The 12,500-nt window shown below is 47.8% G+C and overlaps 1 protein-coding gene across 2 annotated transcripts in view; it reads right to left on the bottom strand.

Annotated features, from left to right (window-relative positions):
* hcn4 (hyperpolarization activated cyclic nucleotide-gated potassium channel 4) overlaps window positions 1–12,500 on the bottom strand; it is a 178,726-nt gene that overhangs the window by 32,219 nt on the left and 134,007 nt on the right. The gene's annotated exons all lie outside the window — the stretch shown is intronic.

Below are 12,500 nucleotides of genomic sequence, written 5' to 3'. Positions count from 1 at the left end.
GTGCGTGCGTGTGTGAGTGAGTGCGTGTGTGAGTGAGTGTGTGTGTGTGTGTGTGTGAGTGAGTGTGTGTGTGTGTTTGTGCGTGAGTGAGTGTGTGTGCGTGTGTGAGTGCGTGTGTGAGTGAGTGTGCGTGCGTGTGTGAGTGAGTGCGTGTGTGAGTGAGTGTGCGTGTGTGTGTGAGTGAGTGCGTGTGTGAGTGAGTGTGTGTGTGTGTGTGAGTGTGAGTGCGTGTGTGAGTGAGTGTGTGTGCGTGTGTACGCGTGCGTTTGTGTGTGTGCGCGTGCGTGTGTGTTTGTGTGCGCGTGCGTGTTTGTGTGTGCGTGAGAGAGTGAGTGTGTGTGTGCGCGTGCGTGTGTGTGTGTGTGTGTGTGTGTGTGTGTGTGTGTGCGTGAGAGAGTGAGTGAGTGTGTGTGTGTGTGTGTGTGTAAAAATAAAAGGCATCAGAGTGACCGTCAGCCCTGTTTATTCCTCAGGAAATCACATGCACTCCTGATGAATAGAGTTAAACAGATCTAGAGACCAGAAGATCACAGAGACTTGAGGGTGCAACCACACAGAACACACACGCAACACATTTCATCATAAATAAATCTGGATATTCATTCCCTCCTCGTTACATCAAGCTCAACCGGCCTCATTACGGGGAGCGAGTCACATGACCTGACAGAAGCAGCAGGACCATAATTATCATCAGAACCCGCATTTAAATCATTGATGCCCAACACAATCACAGGAATCATGAGGGCATTCATGTGTGGTGTTTAAACTCACGCTTATCCGAGGGTTTACTCGCGTTTCTTAACGCCTTGTTTATGTGAAGAACTGAGACTGTTCCAATCCCTACTGAGCTAGACAGCAGTGCAAGGCATCACTACTTACAAGTGGCATAATTACGCTGCCTTTTAAAGGGTCATGATTTGAGAAATCATATAAGAGATTGACATATAAGAGGTCATCAAACTATAATAATAGCTGAAAGACGGCCTCTGCAGAAGAAGATCAACTTTGCAACTTTGGCCACGCCCACTGGAGTGTTAGTGAGATGACGAGGAGAGAAGAGCGACTACAAATAACATTCCCTTCCAAAGGATCCTAACGCTAGGAATGAGCTTATTTACTCTCAACAATGTGAATGTCTCAGTCACAGCTATTTCATATGCGAAGAAGTCAGCCAATCACAGCAGTGGGCGTTTACACTGAAGTCTCACAGTGGCCAATCACAGCAGTGGGCGTTTACACTGAAGTCTCACAGCTGTCAATCACAGCAGTGGGCGTTTACACTGAAGTCTCACAGCTGTCAATCACAGCAGTGGGCGTTTACACTGAAGTCTCACAGCGGCCAATCACAGCAGTGGGCGTTTACACTGAAGTCTCACAGCGGCCAATCACAGCAGTGGGCGTTTACACTGAAGTCTCACAGCTGTCAATCACAGCAGTGGGCGTTTACACTGAAGTCTCACAGTGGCCAATCACAGCAGTGGGCGTTTACACTGAGGTCTCACAGTGGCCAATCACAGCAGTGGCCGTTTACACTGAAGTCTCACAGCGGCCAATCACAGCAGTGGGCGTTTACACTGAAGTCTCACAGCTGTCAATCACAGCAGTGGGCGTTTACACTGAAGTCTCACAGCGGCCAATCACAGCAGTGGGCGTTTACACTGAAGTCTCACAGCTGTCAATCACAGCAGTGGGCGTTTACACTGAAGTCTCACAGCGGCCAATCACAGCAGTGGGCGTTTACACTGAAGTCTCACAGCGGCCAATCACAGCAGTGGGCGTTTACACTGAAGTCTCACAGCTGTCAATCACAGCAGTGGGCGTTTACACTGAAGTCTCACAGCGGCCAATCACAGCAGTGGGCGTTTACACTGAAGTCTCACAGCTGTCAATCACAGCAGTGGGCGTTTACACTGAAGTCTCACAGCGGCCAATCACAGCAGTGGGGCGTTTACACTGAAGTCTCACAGCGGCCAATCACAGCAGTGGGTGTTTACACTGAAGTCTCACAGCGGCCAATCACAGCAGTGGGCGTTTACACTGAAGTCTCACAGCGGCCAATCACAGCAGTAGGCGTTTACACTGAAGTCTCACAGCGGCCAATCACAGCAGTGGCCGTTTACACTGAAGTCTCACAGCTGTCAATCACAGCAGTGGCCGTTTACACTGAAGTCTCACAGCGGCCAATCACAGCAGTGGGCGTTTACACTGAAGTCTCATAGCGGCCAATCACAGCAGTGGGCGTTTACACTGAAGTCTCACAGTGGCCAATCACAGCAGTGGGCGTTTACACTGAAGTCTCACTGTGGCCAATCACAGCAGTGGGGCGTTTACACTGAAGTCTCACTGTGGCCAATCACAGCAGTGGGCGTTTACACTGAAGTCTCACTGTGGCCAATCACAGCAGTGGGCGTTTACACTGAAGTCTCACAGCGGCAAATCACAGCAGTGGGTGTTTACACTGAAGTCTCACAGCAGCCAATCACAGCAGTGGGCGTTTACACTGAAGTCTCACTGTGGCCAATCACAGCAGTGGGCGTTTACACTGAAGTCTCACTGTGGCCAATCACAGCAGTGGGCGTTTACACTGAAGTCTCACTGTGGCCAATCACAGCAGTGGGGCGTTTACACTGAAGTCTCACAGCGGCAAATCACAGCAGTGGGCGTTTACACTGAAGTCTCACAGTGGCCAATCACAGCAGTGGGGCGTTTACACTGAAGTCTCACAGCGGCAAATCACAGCAGTGGGCGTTTACACTGAAGTCTCACAGTGGCCAATCACAGCAGTGGGCGTTTACACTGAAGTCTCACAGCGGCAAATCACAGCAGTGGGCGTTTACACTGAAGTCTCACTGTGGCCAATCACAGCAGTGGGGCGTTTACACTGAAGTCTCACAGTGGCCAATCACAGCAGTGGGCGTTTACACTGAAGTCTCACAGTGGCCAATCACAGCAGTGGGCGTTTACACTGAAGTCTCACAGTGGCCAATCACAGCAGTGGGCGTTTACACTGAAGTCTCAAAGTGGCCAATCACAGCAGTGGGCGTTTACACTGAAGTCTCACAGCTGTCAATCACAGCAGTGGGCGTTTACACTGAAGTCTCACAGCTGTCAATCACAGCAGTGGGCGTTTACACTGAAGTCTCACAGCTGTCAATCACAGCAGTGGGCGTTTACACTGAAGTCTTATAGCGGCCAATCACAGCAGTGGCCGTTTACACTGAAGTCTCACAGCGGCCAATCACAGCAGTGGGCGTTTATACTGAAGTCTCACAGCTGTCAATCACAGCAGTGGGCGTTTACACTGAAGTCTCACAGCGGCCAATCACAGCAGTGGGCGTTTACACTGAAGTCTCACAGCGGCCAATCACAGCAGTGGGCGTTTACACTGAAGTCTCACAGCTGTCAATCACAGCAGTGGGCGTTTACACTGAAGTCTCACTGTGGCCAATCACAGCAGTGGGCGTTTACACTGAAGTCTCACAGCGGCCAATCACAGCAGTGGGCGTTTACACTGAAGTCTCACAGTGGCCAATCACAGCAGTGGGCGTTTACACTGAAGTCTCACTGTGGCCAATCACAGCAGTGGCCGTTTACACTGAAGTCTCACAGCGGCCAATCACAGCAGTGGGCGTTTACACTAAAGTTTCACAGCGGCAAATCACAGCAGTGGGCGTTTACACTGAAGTCTCACAGCGGCCAATCACAGCAGTGGGCGTTTACACTGAAGTCTCACAGCGGCAAATCACAGCAGTGGGCGTTTACACTGAAGCCTCACAGCGGCCAATCACAGCAGTGGGCGTTTACACTGAAGTCTCACAGTGGCCAATCACAGCAGTGGGCGTTTACACTGAAGCCTCACAGCGACCAATCGCAGCAGTGGGCGTTTACACTGAAGTCTCACAGCGGCCAATCACAGCAGTGGGCGTTTACACTGAAGTCTCACAGCGGCCAATCACAGCAGTGGGCGTTTACACTGAAGTCTCACAGCGGCAAATCACAGCAGTGGGCGTTTACACTGAAGCCTCACAGCGGCCAATCACAGCAGTGGGCGTTTACACTGAAGTCTCACAGTGGCCAATCACAGCAGTGGGCGTTTACACTGAAGCCTCACAGCGACCAATCACAGCAGTGGGCGTTTACACTGAAGCCTCACAGCGGCCAATCACAGCAGTGGGCGTTTACACTGAAGTCTTATAGCGGCCAATCACAGCAGTGGCCGTTTACACTGAAGTCTCACAGCGGCCAATCACAGCAGTGGGCGTTTATACTGAAGTCTCACAGCTGTCAATCACAGCAGTGGGCGTTTACACTGAAGTCTCACAGCGGCCAATCACAGCAGTGGGCGTTTACACTGAAGTCTCACAGCGGCCAATCACAGCAGTGGGCGTTTACACTGAAGTCTCACAGCTGTCAATCACAGCAGTGGGCGTTTACACTGAAGTCTCACTGTGGCCAATCACAGCAGTGGGCGTTTACACTGAAGTCTCACAGCGGCCAATCACAGCAGTGGGCGTTTACACTGAAGTCTCACAGTGGCCAATCACAGCAGTGGGCGTTTACACTGAAGTCTCACTGTGGCCAATCACAGCAGTGGCCGTTTACACTGAAGTCTCACAGCGGCCAATCACAGCAGTGGGCGTTTACACTAAAGTTTCACAGCGGCAAATCACAGCAGTGGGCGTTTACACTGAAGTCTCACAGCGGCCAATCACAGCAGTGGGCGTTTACACTGAAGTCTCACAGCGGCAAATCACAGCAGTGGGCGTTTACACTGAAGCCTCACAGCGGCCAATCACAGCAGTGGGCGTTTACACTGAAGTCTCACAGTGGCCAATCACAGCAGTGGGCGTTTACACTGAAGCCTCACAGCGACCAATCGCAGCAGTGGGCGTTTACACTGAAGCCTCACAGCGGCCAATCACAGCAGTGGGCGTTTACACTGAAGTCTCACAGCGGCCAATCACAGCAGTGGCCGTTTACATTGAAGTCTCACAGCGGCCAATCACAGCAGTGGGCGTTTACACTGAAGTCTCACAGCTGTCAATCACAGCAGTGGGCGTTTACACTGAAGTCTCATAGCGGCCAATCACAGCAGTGGGCGTTTACACTGAAGTCTCACAGTGGCCAATCACAGCAGTGGGTGTTTACACTGAAGTCTCACAGCGGCCAATCACAGCAGTGGGCGTTTACACTGAAGTCTCACAGCGGCCAATCACAGCAGTGGGCGTTTACACTGAAGTCTCACAGCAGACACGCCCCTTTAAACAGAGCATTCAAATCAAAGGGCTAAAATCAGGGTAGAAAAAAATGCCTTTTATTTTAAAATTATGTCAAATTTTGATCATTCTAACATTATAAGTGCACTCCAAGAAACTCATCATGAAGTCAAAAAGTCATCATGAGAGGGAAGTTGCGCTCGTCTTTTCTTCTCTATTTTGCCGCTTGTCAAACAAGAATAAATGTAGGCGGGGCTTGACTGTGTCTGTGGGGAATTGATTGGATGGTTGTGGTTTGCTATTGGTGGATCTCATGTGAGTGACAGGTGGGCAGAAGAGATGAAGATTATGAGCCACATGAATTTAAAACAATAATGATGTGCACTGATAAATCATTCATAATAAACACTGAAATATTCCATTAAAAAAATAAGAATGGTCAGTTTTGATCACATGGTGACTATAAGTCAAAGCCAGCATCAAATGATAAGTTATAAACATAAACAGCCTCAGCCCTTGAAGAGGCGTTACATAAATTAATTTCATGAGTGAATAACTCATGAATAAAAACAAATTCTCCACAGCTTTCCGTTCCTTTCCCAGCATGCACTAGTGCCAGGGTCAGACGCTTGCATGAGGAATGCAGATTAGCGTTAGCATTGTGGTAGAGATAGACTGAGCGCTATCTTTCCATTATGTCCAGCACAGCTCCCGCGGGACGAGGTCGGAGGTCGCGTGCACAGCACACTAGCTGTAATTAGTGATGGGCGGACGGGTCACATGCCTCATCATTTAAACAGAATCTACCCAATGACATGAAGCAAATGAAATTGTGTCAAGTGTTGTGCTCAGTTCTGACCTTCGACCTCTTCTAAGGCTGTTTTCACACTGTTTGGAACAAATCACCTGGGATATAATGTCATGTGACTAATGACTCTGGAGCTTCGGGAAAATGATGTCATGACAACACTGATTGGCTGATGACATCCTCTTCACTAGTGATGTCAAACACCACATATAGGACAAATAAAAAAAATTATACATATATATATACACACCGATCAGGCATAACATTATGACCTAATAGTGTGTTGGTCCCTGACCCGTCGAGGCATGAACTCCTCTAGACCCCTGAAGGTGTGCTGTGGTATCTGGCACCGAGATGTTAGCAGCAGATCCTTTAAAGGGATAGTTCACCCAAAAATGAAAATAAGCCCATAATTTACTCACCCTCAAGTCATCCGAGGTGTGTATGACATTCTTCTTTCAGATGAATAAAATCTGAGTTATATTACAAAAGTCCAGGCTAATCCAAGCATTAGAATTGGATTCATAGTTGCTCTGTTTTTGAAGTCATAAAAAGTGCATCTGTCCGTCATATAACTGCTCCACGCGGCTCTGGGGTGTTAATAAAGGCCTTCTGAAGCGAATCGACGCGTTTGTGTAAGAAAAATATCCATATTTAAAACTTTATCAAGTAAACTTTCGGCCGACCGCCTTCCCTGTTCAATCTATGGAAAAAATGTTGAAAGTTCCCCTGCCGATGGAAAGACTAACACGACCAGATCCACTCGTCATGACGTCACGAACACATCTGGAGTTTCACTTTCAACATTCAACACTTTTCCACGGAAGGCGGTCGGCCGAAAGTTTACTTGATAAAGTTATAAATATGAATATTTTTCTTACACAAGCGCATCGATTCGCTTCAGAAGGCCTTTATTAACACCCCAGAGCCGTGTGGAGCAGTTATATGACGGACAGATGCACTTTTTAGGACTTCAAAAACAGAGCAACTATTACTGCAATTCTAATGCTTGGATTAGATTTTCATTTTTGGGTGAACTATCCCTTTAAGTCCTGTAAGTTGCGAGGACTTGTTTGTTCAGCTCATCCCACAGATGCTCGATTGGATTGAGATCTGGGGAATTTGGAGGCAGAGTCAACGCCTCAAACTCGTTGTTGTGCTCCTCAAAGCATTCCTGAAGCATTTGTGCTTTGTGGCGGCGCATTATCTGCGGAAAGAGCCACAGACACAGGGAAAACCGTCTCCATCTCAACAATGCTTAGGTAGGTGGAGCGTGTCAAAGTCACATCCACATGATGGAGGACCCAAGTTTTCCCAGCAGAACACGGGCCAAAGCATCACTGCCTCCGCCGCCACGCCTTCTTCCCATAATGCACCTGGTGCCATGTGTTCCCCAGGTAAGCCACACACACACACACACACACCCGGCCATCCACGAGATGTAGAAGAACACGTGATCATCAGACCAGGCCGCCTTCTTCCATTGCTCTGGTCCAGTTCTGATGCTCACGTGCCACTGTTGGTGCTTTGGTCGGGGTCAGGGGTCAGCATGGGCACTGGTCAGCGGCTGTGCCGCCCCATACACAACAAACTGAGATGCTCTGTGTATTCTGAACCCTTTCTATCAGAACCAGCATTAACTTCTTGAGCAGTTTGAGCTCCAGTATCTCGTCTGTTTGATCGACCCACACGTGCATCAATGAGCCTCGGCTGCCCATGACCCTGTGGCCGGTTCTCCACTGGTCCTCCATGACCCTGTGGCCGGTTCTCCACTGGTCCTTCATGACCCTGTGGCTGGTTCTCCACTGGTCCTTCATGACCCTGTGGCTGGTTCTCCACTGGTCCTTCATGACCCTGTGGCCGGTTCTCCACTGGTCCTTCATGACCCTGTGGCTGGTTCTCCACTGGTCCTTCATGACCCTGTGGCTGGTTCTCCACTGGTCCTTCATGACCCTGTGGCCGGTTCTCCACTGGTCCTCCATGACCCTGTGGCCGGTTCTCCACTGGTCCTTCATGACTCTGTGGCCGGTTCTCCACTGGTCCTTCATGACCCTGTGGCCGGTTCTCCACTGGTCCTTCATGACCCTGTGGCCGGTTCTCCACTGGTCCTTCATGACCCTGTGGCCGGTTCTCCACTGGTCCTTCATGACCCTGTGGCCGGTTCTCCACTGGTCCTTCATGACCCTGTGGCCGGTTGTCCACTGGTCCTTCATGACCCTGTGGCTGGTTCTCCACTGGTCCTTCATGACCCTGTGGCTGGTTCTCCACTGGTCCTCCATGACCCTGTGGCTGGTTCTCCACTGGTCCTTCATGACCCTGTGGCTGGTTCTCCACTGGTCCTTCATGACCCTGTGGCTGGTTCTCCACTGGTCCTTCATGACCCTGTGGCCGGTTCTCCACTGGTCCTTCATGACTCTGTGGCCGGTTCTCCACTGGTCCTTCATGACCCTGTGGCTGGTTCTCCACTGGTCCTTCATGACCCTGTGGCTGGTTCTCCACTGGTCCTTCATGACCCTGTGGCCGGTTCTCCACTGGTCCTTCATGACCCTGTGGCTGGTTCTCCACTGGTCCTTCATGACCCTGTGGCTGGTTCTCCACTGGTCCTTCATGACCCTGTGGCCGGTTCTCCACTGGTCCTTCATGACTCTGTGGCCGGTTCTCCACTGGTCCTTCATGACCCTGTGGCTGGTTCTCCACTGGTCCTTCATGACCCTGTGGCTGGTTCTCCACTGGTCCTTCATGACCCTGTGGCCGGTTCTCCACTGGTCCTCCATGACCCTGTGGCTGGTTCTCCACTGGTCCTCCATGACCCTGTGGCCGGTTCTCCACTGGTCCTTCATGACCCTGTGGCCGGTTCTCCACTGGTCCTTCATGACCCTGTGGCCGGTTCTCCACTGGTCCTTCATGACCCTGTGGCCGGTTCTCCACTGGTCCTTCATGACCCTGTGGCCGGTTCTCCACTGGTCCTTCATGACCCTGTGGCCGGTTCTCCACTGGTCCTTCCTTGGAGCACTTTTGATAGAGACTGACCACTGCAGACTAGAGTTTAGATTCTCTGCCCGAGCCCGAACTTGACCCGACCTGCTTTGCTTAACTATTTCTTTTGGTTTTGAATAGTTTTGTTTAAAAGTGGACATTTCAAGCTTTCTATACACATATTTCTCATGTCTGTGAGGCAGAGTTTGGGTTTATTTATGAGACAAGAGCAATGAGCGATCGCTCCGGCTCCTTCATGTCACGATTGTTGTCTGCTATAGCCTATTTGCTTCTTATTTATTAAATCCAGACAATTGGCTGATGAAACATTGATTCAAATTAAGATACAATTTATACAAAACGTAATTCACTTTAAAGAAAGGTTTTTTATAAAACAAAACTTAAAGGTCCTGTTCTTCATGATCCCATTTTTCAAACTTTAGTTAGTGTGTAATGTTGCTGTTAGAGCATAAATAATACCTGTAAAATTAAAAAGCTCAAAGTTCAATGCCAAGCGAGATATTTTATTTAACAGAAGTTCCCTTTCAAAGCCTACAGCGAGCGGCCGGTTTGTTCTACATCCCTGTACTTCCTGCTTTAATGACGTCAGTAGAGCAGTTTGTCGACTAACCTCCGCCCACAAAAATACGCAAAAAAAGGGGCGTGGTCTTGTTGCTCCCTCGTGGAGAAGAGGAAGTGTTGCGTTCGGTTGCGTTTGTCGCCATGTTGTTGAGACGATGTTATTTCCATCCCGGAGTCAAATCACCTTTCTTTGGCCAGGGATGCTGTACTTTGAGCACATGCATCTCCCCGTTATGGTAAGAGGCGTGACCTTTCCGGGAAACGTGCGCTAAGCTGCTGTCGAATCACAACACGGGAACCGCTGGCCCAATCAGAACTCGTTACGTATTTCTGAAGGAGGGACTTCATAGAACAAGGAAATCTTTCAAGCCGTTTTTAGGACAGTGAAGACAGCGGTATACAGATAAGTAAATTGTGTGAAAAATACTGTTTTTACACGCAAAACATGAACACGTTATATAGCACACTGTAAACACAATCAAAGCTTCAAAAACACAGGAAAAACGGGACCTTTAATATTATACAAAATATAATAACCACCAAAATCATTTCTGACCCACTCGCATCTTTGCACTTTTCATAATCAGATAAACTTCAAAAAATAACTTCATAATATTTAAACATAAATATGAAACAAAATACATTGTTTATGGCTACAACAAGTATAGTAGGCTACAGTACAGATAAATGCACCACGGCGAGCATCATAGAGTGATCGCGCTTAGGGCATCAAAACGGCCAGCGGCGGGACTGAGTAAATGTCATGTGTGAGCGGGATTTGAGTGAATGTAATTTTACCGGTGAGCGTTTCATGAGCGCGCGCCTGCATAGAGCGGATTATTGAGCTGAGCGTCACACCGGTCCGCTTCGCTCATTACAGGCTCGTTCTGGTCAGAACGCACATGTATTAAAAAATGGTTGGGTTTAAATCAGGCTTGGGCTCATAATTACAGTTAAAGGATTAGTTCACCCAAAAGTGAAAATTGTGTCATTAATTCCTCACCCTCATGTGGTTGGACACCCGTCAGACCTCCGTTCATCTTCAGACACAAATGAAGATATTTTAGTGTAAAGCTGATGCTGAGAAAGGCTTCAGATAGGCCTCCATTGGCATTCAGTACATTTACACTCACAAGACCCATAAAAGGCACTAAAAACGTCGTTACAAAGTCCATCTCACCACAGTGACTCTACAATAATTTTACGATGCGACGACAATAGTTTTTGTGCGCAAAAAAAATCTAAATAACACCTTTATCCAGCTTGTTCTTGTCTTCCGTGTGTGTCTCCACGACGCATGCGCGAGAATATGAGCAGATCCGGCGTTCGGACACATGACCCAGAAGAGATTTGTTTACGAGCAGAGGAAGACGCGCGTGTCTCAGCTGTTGAATTCTACATTGATCGTGCTTTAGGTCTCGGCGTAGTTCTCAAAATGGGGCTAAAGTGGCATTTCATGGATTCCCGAACGCCGGATCTGCTCATATTCTCACGCATGCGTCGTGGAGACACACACGGAAGACAAGAACAAGTTGGATAAAGGTGTTATTTAGATTTTTTTTGCGCACAAAAACTATTGTCGTCGCATCGTAAAGTTATTGTAGAGTCACTGTGGTGAGATGGACTTTGTAATGATGTTTTTAGTGCCTTTTATGGGTCTTGTGAGTGTAAATGTACTGAATGCCAATGGAGGCCTATCTGAAGCCTTTCTCAGCATCAGATTTACACTAAAATATCTTCATTTGTGTCTGAAGATGAACGGAGGACTGACGGGTGTCCAACCACATGAGGGTGAGGAATTAATGACAGAATTTTCATTTTTGGGTGAACTAACCCTTTAATACGTCGGGCCGGGCCAGGCTTGGACACAACGGGCTTGATTTTTTGAGCCCGATCTAAACTCTACTTCAGACCAGGAACGCCCCACAAGAGCTGCAGTTTTGGAGATGCTCTGACCCGGTCATCTAGCCGTCACAATCAGGGGCATCATTTATAAAACTTTGCGTAGGATTTGCGTCAGAAGTGGCGTACGGATGAAACATAGGACGTGCGTACGCACAGAAATATTCGGATTTATAAAACCGTGCGCACACACATCCTACGCAGTTTTCTCTTAATAAATCACAATCAATACTAAATGTAGCGCAGCTTTTGCAGCTTCATGTCACGCCCATCGTTGCCCATAAATAGTCCGTGAAACGCCCACAAGTTAATATTCATAGATTGCGAAATCATGGCAAACACAGAGAGGAAATCAAAAAAACGTAACTTCACTGAATGTGAAGTAGAAGTTATAGTTGGCGAGGTGGAAAAGAGGAGATAAATGTTGTTTTGAGGGCACAGTGTGGGCTTCACTAATGCCAAAAAGGCACTTGAGTGGCAAAAGGTTGCAGACGCCGTAAATGCTGAAGCCTCACAACCTCGGACCATAGCCGAAATAAAAAAGAAATGGTCGGACATCAAAGTCGAGGCAAAAAAGCGTCTAGCGCTCCATCGTAAAAATAAAATAAACTAAAGGCATATGCATGAATACCATGATTCCGTAGCTGATGAAGAAATTTTTACTATGAAAACAACTTTCCCCAGAGGACAATTAATACATCTATCTATCTATCTATCTATCTATCTATCTATCTATCTATCTATCTATCTATCTATCTATCTATCTATCTATCTATCTATCTATCTATCTATCTATCTATCTATCTATCTATCTATCTATCTATCTATCTATCTATCTATCTATCTATCTATCTATCTATCTATCTATCTATCTATCTATCTATCTATCTATCTATCTATCTATCTATCTATCTATCTGTCTATCTAATTGCATCTATATCTGCTCCGCCAGACGGACACATTGACGAGAATATCAGTTTTGTACATTATTTCGTTCTGTTTACCATATTATTTAT

This window comes from Gobio gobio, assembly GCF_949357685.1.
Source record: "Gobio gobio genome assembly, chromosome: 9".
NCBI lineage: Eukaryota > Metazoa > Chordata > Actinopteri > Cypriniformes > Gobionidae > Gobio > Gobio gobio.
This window is presented reverse-complemented; position numbering and strand designations above follow the sequence as displayed.